The sequence below is a fragment of the Schistocerca americana genome, chromosome X, assembly GCF_021461395.2.
Source record: "Schistocerca americana isolate TAMUIC-IGC-003095 chromosome X, iqSchAmer2.1, whole genome shotgun sequence".
In the NCBI taxonomy this organism is placed as follows: domain Eukaryota; kingdom Metazoa; phylum Arthropoda; class Insecta; order Orthoptera; family Acrididae; genus Schistocerca; species Schistocerca americana.
The window spans coordinates 592,254,603-592,266,957 of NC_060130.1; the positions used below are offsets into that span (position 1 = coordinate 592,254,603).

The 12,355-nt window shown below is 39.1% G+C and overlaps 1 protein-coding gene across 3 annotated transcripts in view; it reads left to right on the plus strand.

Moving 5' to 3' along the window:
• The first annotated feature begins 391 nt into the window (after window positions 1–391).
• Window positions 392–12,355, plus strand: part of LOC124556578 (galactosylgalactosylxylosylprotein 3-beta-glucuronosyltransferase S-like) — a 184,629-nt gene continuing 172,665 nt past the window's right edge. For all 3 annotated transcript variants that reach the window (XR_006968623.1, XR_006968622.1, XM_047130536.1), the window contains exon 1: window positions 392–487. The gene's annotated coding sequence lies outside the window, so the exon portion shown is untranslated. The remainder of the gene's footprint in view (window positions 488–12,355) is intronic.

Genomic DNA, 12,355 nt, shown 5'->3' on the forward strand with positions numbered 1-12,355 from the left:
GTCCAATAATGAGTAATTAGAATTCAGAGCATAACAATGAACTCGGGTTGACTGTCTCGAGGGTGAACTACAGCTACTCAGAGCAACCTCTCAGCAACTTCGTAAAAACTTGTTATAGACGATGTGTGAGCTGAAGAGATAACAACGGAATCCACGGGTGAACCTATACATACCACTGAAAAATAGACTACTGATACACCATGAAACACGCACTCCCACGCACTAAGAACGCAACGATGTTGACTCGTCCGTGTCACATCGACTAACGGTGCATAGATTTGTATACTCTATGACAAAGGCCGAAGTGATAAATAAACAACATTTACCTCTTTGGGTAATATGAAGAAGGTTTGAATTCTAACATCTTTGGTATGTATACATCGGTTGTGGTGGGAGGGGAAGTCAGGTGGTGGAGGGAGGAGAAGTATTTGTTGACATGTGATAAGAAATATGTAACGAAAGAGCTATAGAGAGGCATACACTTTTTGTAAGTATGACGTGGATACTTTTGAGTGTCATACTTCTGTATAGTCTATTAATTGCTATACTATAGCGTAATTTTGAGTGAATGCCACTGTGTGAGCATATAAGACACATTGTTTGTAGGCATTAGGCCTAACACTTCTTGCCCCGTAGTTACCAAGTATAGGTATTAGAAGCGTGGAACGGCCCTTCTGTAAACCCGGTATCTCGCGGAGAATATTTTTAGTTCAGGAACGTACTTACGCAGTTCTGTCAACTGATGTGTGCTGTTATCTTTGATTGTCAGTAACGTAGTGAATGAAACCTATTCTTTTAAAACAGGGTTTTAGTGCCGCTGGTGATTGATAGTGATTTTTTTTGGAACAGGAATTTCTTATTGGGTAGTAGTAGTGGTTTCGTTTTCTGTTGCCTTTTGTTGTTGGACGCTTAACAGTGATTGCATTGTATTGCAACTCCGTAAAGTACGACAGCATTATTTAACACACTATCCTAAGTAATTAATCACATCTGTAGGTAAAGAAACCATGTCCTATAACAAACATAATTATTTTTCGTACAGCTATTTATTTGATGTAGTTCTTCAGGTTGCAGATTCATTTTAATTTGTGTATGTTCATAGCTATTTTACCCCAACAGTTTTCTCTCTTCTTCTTCTTCTTCTTCTTCTTCTTCTTCTTCTCCTCCTATCTTTCTTTTTTTTTTATCATGGATGTGTGAGAGAATGTTTCACTATTGTTTTCGTTGTCTTTGAAGTAATTGAGAGCAATGTAATTCCGCAGTAGTTATTATGCTTTCCTACATCTCTAAGGATCCTTGTTATTGGAGAGGTTCTTAAGTCGAAACTTCTTTCTTCATATCAAGTATTAGATGCTCTCACTTTAATAATTTTGTTTATGGGTTATGCCCACAATGCAGTTGCTGTAAGCTCAGTTGATGCCAAGTTGGGTTCATATTACTGAAAATAAAAATATCTGTTCCCGATCTGTAATTGATCTGTTATTAATTTGTTAACTCTTGTTTATACCGGTGCTTTCATCCTAAGCCATGCTTTTTATTGCTTTTCTTCAGCTTTTATATTTACAGTGCATTTATTTCTAATTCTGATGATCATTTCTCACTCCTCTCATGTGTTACTAGTGAATTCTGACAATTTGTTTTATTTTATTCTATTGTAGTAACCTAATAACCGTTCCTAAATTCCATGTTCCTAGACGTTTGGCATGGCAATGAACATCCTCCATTACCATGCCATCTATTATTGTATAGGCTACATCTTTTGTTGCCTTCTTCTGGCTTCATCCCTTTTCTCTCAAGTTCCAAATTTGAAGTTTCCAACACATATTTCATTGTTGTACCTCCTATCTTTTCGCTGTTCTCTCTGCATTTGAGGACAATCCTAAGCCTTAATATATGTGTAAAAGTATTGAAAAATGTATGTTGTCTGTGTTGCTAGTAGGCTTATTGCATTCCTGCAATTTTACTCTAACGCAGGAATATTCTCAATAGATAGAAGATATTTGATATTTTCTGTCTAATGTTGTGTATTCCATGGTTCAAGTACACTCTTCTGTTTCTTACCCCCTTCCTTCCAAATCACTATGATCTACTTATTCCTATTTGATGGAACTAATATTTTTCTGTAAATCATCCATATTTTGTCACTAAAATGTCAGCTTATTCATATTTTCCAACTATTATCAGATCACCTTCGTCACTGCACTATGATGGTAGCCAATCTAGAATACCACTTTGATGTCCACTCTGTTATCTCATTATTTTTCCACTAGTACTCCTATAAGAAATACGAGTTGCAGAACTCTATCTCATTATTTAAAAAAATTAAGAGTAAGATAATTCCTCAGTAGTTTTTATGCTTCTGTTCCATATGGATCATGCCCACAACTGAGTTACTATCAGTTCAGTTGACACCAAGTTGTGTTCATGTTACTGAAAGTATAAATCTCTCCTCCTGGTTTATGATTGATCTTTTGTTAATTTGCAACGAGTATTTACTTTACGCTAACGTTTTAGTCTTAAGCCATTCTGTTTATTGTGGTATTTCAGCATTTTAGTCTTAATTTTTATTAGAGTTCCCATTTAAATTGGCAAATTCATTGCAAAATTTGCTCTTTCCATCCGACATGAAGCATATTGAGGGAGCTTATTTATTAACTCTCTTAATTTTTATATATTTGAGGAATTTCACATTGTTTTTCCATTAGACATGTCACATTTAAAAGTTAAACTGGGTCAATGGAAGGGTCCGATTCGACCTGTCAGCTTTGACCCATGGCGTAACTGTGTTGAGTGACATCATTGAGGTGCGGCGTGTTAGAAATGGATTGTGTTTGCAAAGAGCATGTTGGAGTAAGGGTGGCACACTGTGGTTGTTGTGTTTGTTTCTGAATTGTTTGTGAGTGATGTTAGTGAGTTATTGAACTTTGTGTTGCATGTTACTCGATGCTGGAGGAGTTTGTTTCCTTGGCAGGGTTATTTCAGTGTCGTTAGTTATTGGCTATCGGTTTGTTTTTGGTTATGAATTTGTTAGTTCATCATATTGTTAATGTTTCTATTTTTAAATTACTACCTATGAATGTTACAAGTAATGGTTATCTGTGTGTGTGTGTTGGGGAGGGGAGGTTGCAGGGAGGGCAGTGGAGGTGCCTGGTATCGTTGTCTTCCTTTGAGCTATATAATTCAAATGAAATATTCAATTCCAGATTTTTGACTTTTTTTTGGTTGGATTTATTCTCGAGGATTTTGTGTTTGTCATTTTTTGGTATTGTTTGTTTTAGAATGGTGACATTCTTACTGTTTGTTTAGCTTTCTCACAAAGATCCCAGTTGTCTGTTGTACACTGGAACAGGCAGAGGGTGATAAACAGCGTACATCAGTGAACAATGCCCACGAAACAGACGTACAGTACACAACTTAGCTAATAGCACATGTGATGTGATGACCACATGCATCACACTGGTGCATTAATCTGTGTCACGTGTGTACCACTATCTGTGGTGTCAGTTGCCCATTGCATCGAACAGTTTGTGGTGTGTCTACAGTGAGATGTGTTACTGTGTACAGTATGTGGTGTGTTGTGGAGGTGGAACATTACTTGTCAAGGATGGGATGTTACTCGTCATGAGAGTTGGTAAGCATTCATTTAATGTACCTGTGGCAGGATGTAGTGTTCATAGAGGAGCAAGAATGTATAGAGAATACTTTCCCAACAAGCAACTTCATAATTGGGGAAAATTAATATCCGTGGATACCAACTTATGAGAGATGCGATCATTCACGCCACAGAGCTGGGCTAGGTTCCTGCCAAAGATATGTCCAAACACCAGACTTCAAGGAGATGGTTTTGGATTGTATGGCTGACCACTGAACAGTAAGCACCCATCAAATTGCTGTGAAACATACTCTTTGAAGGATACAGTGTGGAGAGTACAGGGGGAACAAGTATTACACTCATATCCTAAAGAACGTGTACAAGTACTGGGACCAACGGATTTTGAGGCCTGTGTTCACATCTGTCAATGGATTATCCACTGCAGTGCTGTAGTGGTGAGTTTCGTACAGTTTGTATTTTTCTCAGGCGAGGCCTCATTGACCTGTGATGGTGTTTTCAACAGCTGTGTCTGGAGTGAGGACAGTCTCCATCTTTATTGATTTGTGGACAAAAGCTATGCCTACTGTAGGAAATTTATTCCATTTGAACTGAGAATAGGTTCAAGAATTATGCAGCAAACCAATGTTATGGATATTGGTCTGTAATTATGTGGGGTGGTTCTTTTACCCTTCGTGTGTACAGGAGTCACCTGCACTATTTTCCCACTGCTTGGGACTTTGTGCTGATCAGAGATTTGTGATAAATGTAAGTTAAGTAAGGGGCCAATGATGTAGTATACTCTTTGTAAAACTGAATTTGACTTCCATTCAGATCTGGTGACTTATTTCTTTTCGACTCTTTTTCAGGAGCTTCTCTATGCCAGGTATGTTAATTACTATGTCGTGAATATGGTTGTCTCTGCGATAGTCAAACAATGATATGTTTGAGCGACTCTCCTGTATGAACGATTTTTTACATGAAATTTAAAACTTCAGCTTTCCTTATGCTATCTTCTATTGCCACACCAGACTAGTCAACAAGTGACCGGTAGAAGCCTTCGACCCACTTAATGATTGTACATAGGACCAGAATTTTCTCAGGTTGTTGGAAACATCTTTTGCTAATATATGCTTCATGCATCAATCTTTCTACAAACACATGAATAATTACTTACTTTTACCTAACACCATTTATGCATCCTTTTTTTAACTGAGAGTGCAACAGTTTCCACTTCATCATTTTCTGAATTTTGTTTTTAATCCACAATGGGTCATTTTTGTCTTTAATCCACTTACTCAGCACCTACTTCTCCAGAGTGCGATTTACAGCCTGTTTAAACTTTGCCCATAATTCCTCTATGTCCATTACACTGGAGCTAAATGATGTCCATTTGTTGTCATAGTGGTATACGAACAACTGCTTATCTGCTCTTTCTAGCAGGAATACTGATGGATTTATTAACTTTAGTAACAATCACCTATAGGATGACACCATGATCAGTAATTGCTGTTCCTCTACTGACCATTGATAAGGTTGAGCCTGTTTGTAGCTACAAGGTCTAAAATATTTCCATTGCATGTGGGCTGTCAAACTAACTGTTCAAGACTGTTTTTGGAAAACATGTTCAAAGCTACCTCACAAGACTGTCTGTCCATATCACGTGCAGTGGTCATGAATCAAGTCATTTTTGTTGCACCTGATTTTCCACAAACCCACAAAACCACAGAAAGAAATTTTTACCTACTGTTTACTCCACAGTTTTGACAGTCTTGCTTTGCACAGATAATATTATTAGCTTTTTGAGCAACTAGTGTATGTGCATTCTCTGGAAATGGCATCTTTTGAGAAAGTTTAATCACAAAGTAATTGCACATTCTCATGATATATATACATACTGACCTCTTGATCTTTCTCTGTTGTAGGAAGTATGTGAGATGGTTGATAAGAATGAAACTTTGTAAGACCCATATTAATATGTCAATGTTCCTTTGGAGGTACCTTTTCTGCTTTTTTACCAATTTTTATGAGTTTTCCATCCTTCCTGCCAGGAGACATCCTTGTAATGTCATCACCGATGGAAAATTCCTTAATCACATCATGGATATTGTGTACAATCTTGTCTGATCTCTCTTTGTGTGAAGTTTTTTGTTGGTGGCAATTTGCAGTAAATTTGGTGTATTACCACTGTCTGTTCATTGGGTGACTTCGGCAGTGCTTTCTTAACTCTGCAGACTGCTTTTTCAAATGCTTGTGGAGAAAAAGCATATATTGCAAATGCTAAAATATATACATTTCATGTCTGTGCAGTGACTGTTTGTTGGGAGAAGAATGTGATTCTTATGACTACTATTGGTTTTTACTCAGAACTGCATGTATGAGGTATAAAAAATTTATTGAAAGAACTCGAGTCACTTTGCCCCAATCATGTGTTACCCATTTTATGCATTCATTTAAGTGCCAGTATATGAAGAATTGTATTTCTTTCCTCGCTGTTTGGTGTTGCATGTTTAAGATTCAATGAGTGTTATGGATAGCATTTTGGGTGCATTCTCTTCTGTGGCCTAGCTGTGTACTAAAAACACCATGCTAGATATAGGACACAACCCCTCATTTCAGTACATCTCTACTGGCAGTCATCTACCACATATAATATATGTCTTACAATGTAGTCAAGGATTAGAAGTTCCCCTCCGCCTGATGCTAAGGCTTCTAGCACTTCTGATATTGTCTGAGATTTTTAATGTGGCTGTGCTTTTCAATGTGTCTGGTGTAACTGTTCCATCCTCACTCAAGGATGATTAGTTGGGTTGTAAATTTGGGTGGAAAGCAAATACGTATGTGTACTGACAGCACAGCTGTTCCTGTATGATTTAGCAACAGATACAAGGTGTCCATTGCGGAGAGTACATCTAAATGAAAAAAGTAAACTTTGTTTCGTGGAATGAGGTTTGATGTTCCTAGAAGGTCCAGACAAGCATAGGGGGTGAGTATGCTGGTCATTGGGAGATGCAGAGTTAGGTGGATAATGGGTTCCGTCAGGGAAATAATTAGCAGATTGTTGGGAAGGAACACTGCAAATTGTGGCTAATGTCATCTGCTGATGCCATCTGCTACCTAAATTCGGATTCAATCCTCATTTATACAGCTGGCTGAAGTGGCAAAAAGAGCATACTTCACACAGCTTGTGATTACCAATATATTTTGCAGAATGAATCACTGTTCTCTGGTTTGGATGCAGGTGGAGTGCTTAAACCAGTGGCTCAGGCAATTATCTGCCAGTCATGGAGACCAGTCAGATAGACTTATGATGATTCCATCCCCCACCCTCCCTTGCTCACCCCCTACAGTTCATCTGCACCTTTACTCCGCGAGCCACCATACGGTATATGGCAGACAGTACTTTGTATACTATTATCATTTCCTCCCGTTACTGTTCCAGTTACAAATAGTGTGCAGAAAGAATAATTGTTAATCAATCTTCTGATGAGCTTTAATCCCTCTAACTTTGCCGTTTCATGAAATATATGTTGAAGGAAACAGTATGTTAGTTGACTCATCTCCATTTCCTCTATCAGTACTACCTGGTAAGGGTCCCAGGTCCAGGAGAAATATGGGTCATACGAGGATTTTTTTGAAGCTATCTTCTTCGTGAATTTACTGCATTTCCTGTGGATTCTTTCATTATATCTTTGTATGGTATTTGCCTTTCCTGTGATTAGTTGTATATGGCCATTCCACTTGAAATGACTCCATATGCATACTCACAGATATTTAGTGGATGTCATTATTTCTAGTGATTATTTGACAATTGTGTAACCAAAAAGTAATGGTCTTCCTGCCTATTTATATGCAATACAATGTTGTATGTTGAGGGTCAGCTGCCAATCCCTGCACTAAGTGTTGATCATCTGCAGACCAAGCATTTAACAATTTTCTGATGTTGCGACTTCTTTATATACAACAGACCTGTGCAGATTTCAATAGTATCCATCAGCACATTGCATGTCTTATATACTCCTTTGAGTATGCCTGAAGCTACTTTTATCTCAGAAAAATGCTATCCTTTAAGAATTAGATGCTGCAATCTGTTTGCTAGAAAATTTTCCATTCAGTCGCAAAGCTGGTCTGATACTCTGCACGCTCATGTTTTATTCATTAGGCAATGATGCTGAAATGTATGGAACACCTTTTGGAAGTCAAGGAACAAGACATCATGTTGGCTGCTAGTATCTACTGGCTTCTGTTTCTCTTGAATAGAGTGAGCTGGTTTACACAAAATCATTCTTGGCTGAATTGATTTGTGCAGAGTGGTCTAGTGCCTGCTACCACAGGATGTAGACAACTGGACAGAGTATGTGTTTCACACAGATATGTGTTCACATAAGTTAGAGGTACACTTCAAATGGCCCAGTGATCAGTTACATGCTGTATCCTGGTGGTGGAGAGGGGAGGGGTCAGAGAAGTACATCAATATATTAATTAAGGGTAGGGTTCATCATTGTAGATTAGGAGGAGAAAATACATACTTTGTACACTTGGCTTCATTTTATGGACTAAAATAATTAATTATGAAATATTCTCTATTGTAATAAATCGTAAAATGATAATTCAGTAATTACCATGGAAAATAGCAATAACAAAATTCAGTTGCACAGTGGAAAGTAGTGAGCCAACCACATCCGTGTATTCTGGTCGTCATGAGGTGCTGCACATGGCTACATTGATTTGCTGATATTTTCATAGTGATGCCCAACAGTTGGCAGCACTTGCACATGATGAGAAGTTTGGAAATGCACAAATGTGTACCTCATATTTCCATACGGAAAAAATACTTCTGTTGCTGTTAAGACTCAATATAAGTTAATTACACAATTGTAGCCAGAGGGTCTGCCAGTATAATGAAAAATCATAGTTCTGGTCTCATGTGAAGTGACCAAATGGATCAAAATCAGATTCCACCTTCTAAAATTGTTTCACTGTGAGAGATTGTGCTGTGGTTTCTCATTTTAATTAGTATGTATATGATGAAATGTCAGATATTGAGATAAGTGTTTACTGAATAGGAGACTACATTTCTTCTACAAAGTAAAGGTGATGAATTTATAAGATACTTTCAAAACTCTGTGTAGAACATGCAAAAGAATTTGCCCCTTTATAACAGCAGTTTATAGCATGTTTTCCCACAGTTGAAATGTACTTTGTAATTGGAAAAAGGTGCAGGTCATTCCACTTTTCATAAAGGGTCATCAGCCAGATGTGGACCGAGCAAGGTGGCGCAATTGTTAGCACACTGGACTCGCATTCGGGAGGACGATGGTTCAATCCTGCGTCCGGCCATCCTGATTTAGGTATTCCATGGTTTCCCTAGCTCACTTCAGGCAAATGCTGGGATGGTTCCTGTGAAAGGGCACGGTCGATTTCCTTCCCCATCCTACCCTAATCTGAGCTTGTGCTCAGTCTCTAATGAGCTCATTGTCACCTCCTCAGCCATATGTACATAATTATACTCTTATAGAACCTGACATCAGTCTTCTGGAGAATTATGGAATACATTTTGTAGTCAACCTGTAGGCATCAACATGGGCTCTCCAGACAGTGATGTTGTGAAATTCAGCTCATTCTGTTCATTCATCAGATCCAAAAACAGCAAATAGTGCTGTACATGATGATGCCATTTTTATTTACTTCTAGAAAGTGTTTCATAAAGTTCCATGTTGTTGTTGAGGAAACAAAATGCAAGTGTATAAAGCATCTGACCGACTTTGTAATTGCATTGATAACTGCCCAATGAATGAAGTCAGCGTGTGTGCAATATATAAAGTGATTTGGTTGCAGGACCTGCACAAGCCTAATTGCGTCTCTGTGCGAGCTGCAAAATTGCCGCCCACTCATTCTGTAGAAAAAAGAAAGTTTGTATGATATTAAAGTCTAATCATGTTTTTGTATGCGTGGAAACTTGACTTGAAAAGTTAGTTCAAAAATGGTTCAAATGGCTCTGAGCACTATGGGACTTAACTTCTGAGGTCATCAGTCCCCTAGAACTTAGAACTACTTAAACCTAACCAACCTAAGGACATCACACACATCCATGGTTGAGGCAGGATTCAGTTTTTATCAGTTTTATTTTTAAGAACCGTCTCTCCACTCGCGCGGTTCCAGACTGTAGCGCCTAGAACCGATCGGCCACCGCAGCCGGCGAAAAGTTAGTCATGTGATTTAAACAAATGTAGCACTTAAAAATAATTTTAATAAACCATGTGAATTTACGTTTATCGTAAATGAACATTTTTTTTTTACTGTCGTGTACTGATAATGTATTCTGCGGAAAACAAAATATTATTACAACACAATTTAAAATTAATACGTAAATTTACTTTGAACGATCATGTGTACAATGACAATTTATCTTGCGTTGAACAAAATAAAAATCAACACGGTAAAGAACTAAGTAACTGAACGTTTAAAAAAACTATACGAATCGAATTTACCTGGCTTTTGCTTGCGCAAACTCTTTCACTCGATCCACGTAGTTCAAGTCCTCTGTAAGTTCGCACTCAGATGTTGCTGCAAGTTCACTTAAACGAGTTTGGCTCAGCTTGATCTGGGATATGGTTTTTATCAGTTTTATGTTTGAGAACCCTCTCTCCACTCGCAACTGTCAATGAGAGTGTTAGGACAATTCTTAGTGCAATATTAACATTGGGGCAAATATTGTTAATTCCTATAAACTCGTCTCTGTTGGACCTCTTCCTCGTTTGACCAACGTCGGAAGCACTTTTAAGTTCTTCCCTCGCCTTCAGCGCATCAACATCGCTTGACTCTTCGTCTTGCAAAACCATTGAGAGGTTTCTACACATTTCGTCCCAGCTATCAGGAGGCGTATTCTTCAGCTTACCAATGCCGTACAGAAAATGAAAATCATAGCAGTGAGACTTCAGCTGAGTGAATCTATCGTCCAAAGATGTGCTGACTACGTCTAAAAGATAATAGGAGAATTCAGTCTCGTTTTATTGGATTCTCTATTTTGTCATCTCTTCCTTTGTAGGTAAAGTGTCTTGACTTCTTGCACTGTCGCCGGAAAGTACATATCCGCGATAATAGCTCAATCGTCCACATCTTATTCTGTGACCAGTTCTTTCGAATCCGTGAGAAGGACACAAACTTTTCTTCCGGTTTGCAGTTCTCAAAATATACTTTCTTACTTTCAAGCGTTTCCATTGCTCAGAAAAGATTGTCTTACTGACTACACTGATGTGAAGCAGTATGTCATACCAGATTACCAGAGAAGTAAAAAAAGTGTAATTTTTTATTTGATTGGTAAGTGCCATGGCTCCGTGTGTGGTCATGCCATCGAATTCTTCTGATACGTGAACAAGCGCGTCATATAGCCCTCCAGTTTGAAACATCTGGGGCGTAAGTGTGTTGATGCGGCGTTCTCACCTAGTACATTCAGTGGGCTTTCGCGTCAGGTAGGCAGACATTTCTTCAAGACATCCCAACGCCGAACAGAGGACGAGAAATAGTCTTACAAGCTCTTCACTGCCGAAAACATGGAAACAGCTTATTCGGAAGACATAGTGGAATCGTTTACAACAAGATTCAACGAATGAGTGCTATATAATACATCAAATGCTCTGTGTTCAAATCTAAAATTCTTTCCCGGAGGCCAGAAAGCTTTTCCTCCATGTTTGCCCCGATGTGATACCCTGGGCTTCTTATACACTGAAACGCCAGAGAAACGGGTATAGGCATCCGTATTCAAATAGCCTACAGAAATACGTAAACAGGTACAATACCGCACTGCGATCGACAATGCCTGTGCAAGACAACAAGTGTTTGGATCAGTTGTTAAATCGGTTACTGCTGCTACGATGGCAGATTATTAAGACTTAAGTGAGTCTGAACGTGGTGTTATAGTTGGCGCACGGGCGATGGGACACAGCATCTCCGAGATAGTGATGAAGTGGGGATTTTCCTGTATGACCATTTACGAGTGTACTGCGAATATCAAAAATCTGGTAAAACATCAAATCTCCGGACATCGCTGTGACCGGAAAAAGATCCTGCAAGAACGGGGCCAACGAAGAGTGAAGAGAATCATTCAGCATGACAGAAGTGCAACTCTTCCGCAAATTGCTGCAGATTTCAGTGCTGGGCCATCAAAAAGTGTCAGCGTGCGAACCATTCAACGAAACGTCATGGATATGAGCTTTCGGAGCTGAAGACTCACTCGTGTACCCTTAATGCCTGACGACACAAAGCTTTACTCCTCTCCTGGGCCCATCAAAACCGACATTGGACTGTTGATGACTGGAAACATGTTGTCTAGTCGGACGAGTCTCGTTTCGGATTGTATCGAGCGGATGGACGTGTACGGGTGTGGAGACATCATCATGAATCCATGGACCCTGCATTTCTGCAGGGGACTGTTCAAGACGTCTAGATATGACCCTTACAGGTGACTTATATGTAAGCATCATCACTGATCATCTGCATCTATTCATGTCCATTGTGCACTCCGACGGACTTGAGCAATTCCAGCACGACAGTGCGACACGCCACACGTCCAGAATTGCTACAGAGTGGCTCCAGGAACACTCTTCTGAGTTTCAACACTTCCGCTGGCCACCAAACTCCCCAGACATGAACATTATTGAGCATATCTGGGATGCCTTGCAGCATGCTGTTCAGAAGAGATCGCCAGCTCGTTGTAATGTTACCGATTTATGGACAACCCTGCAGGATTCATGGTGTCAGTTCTCT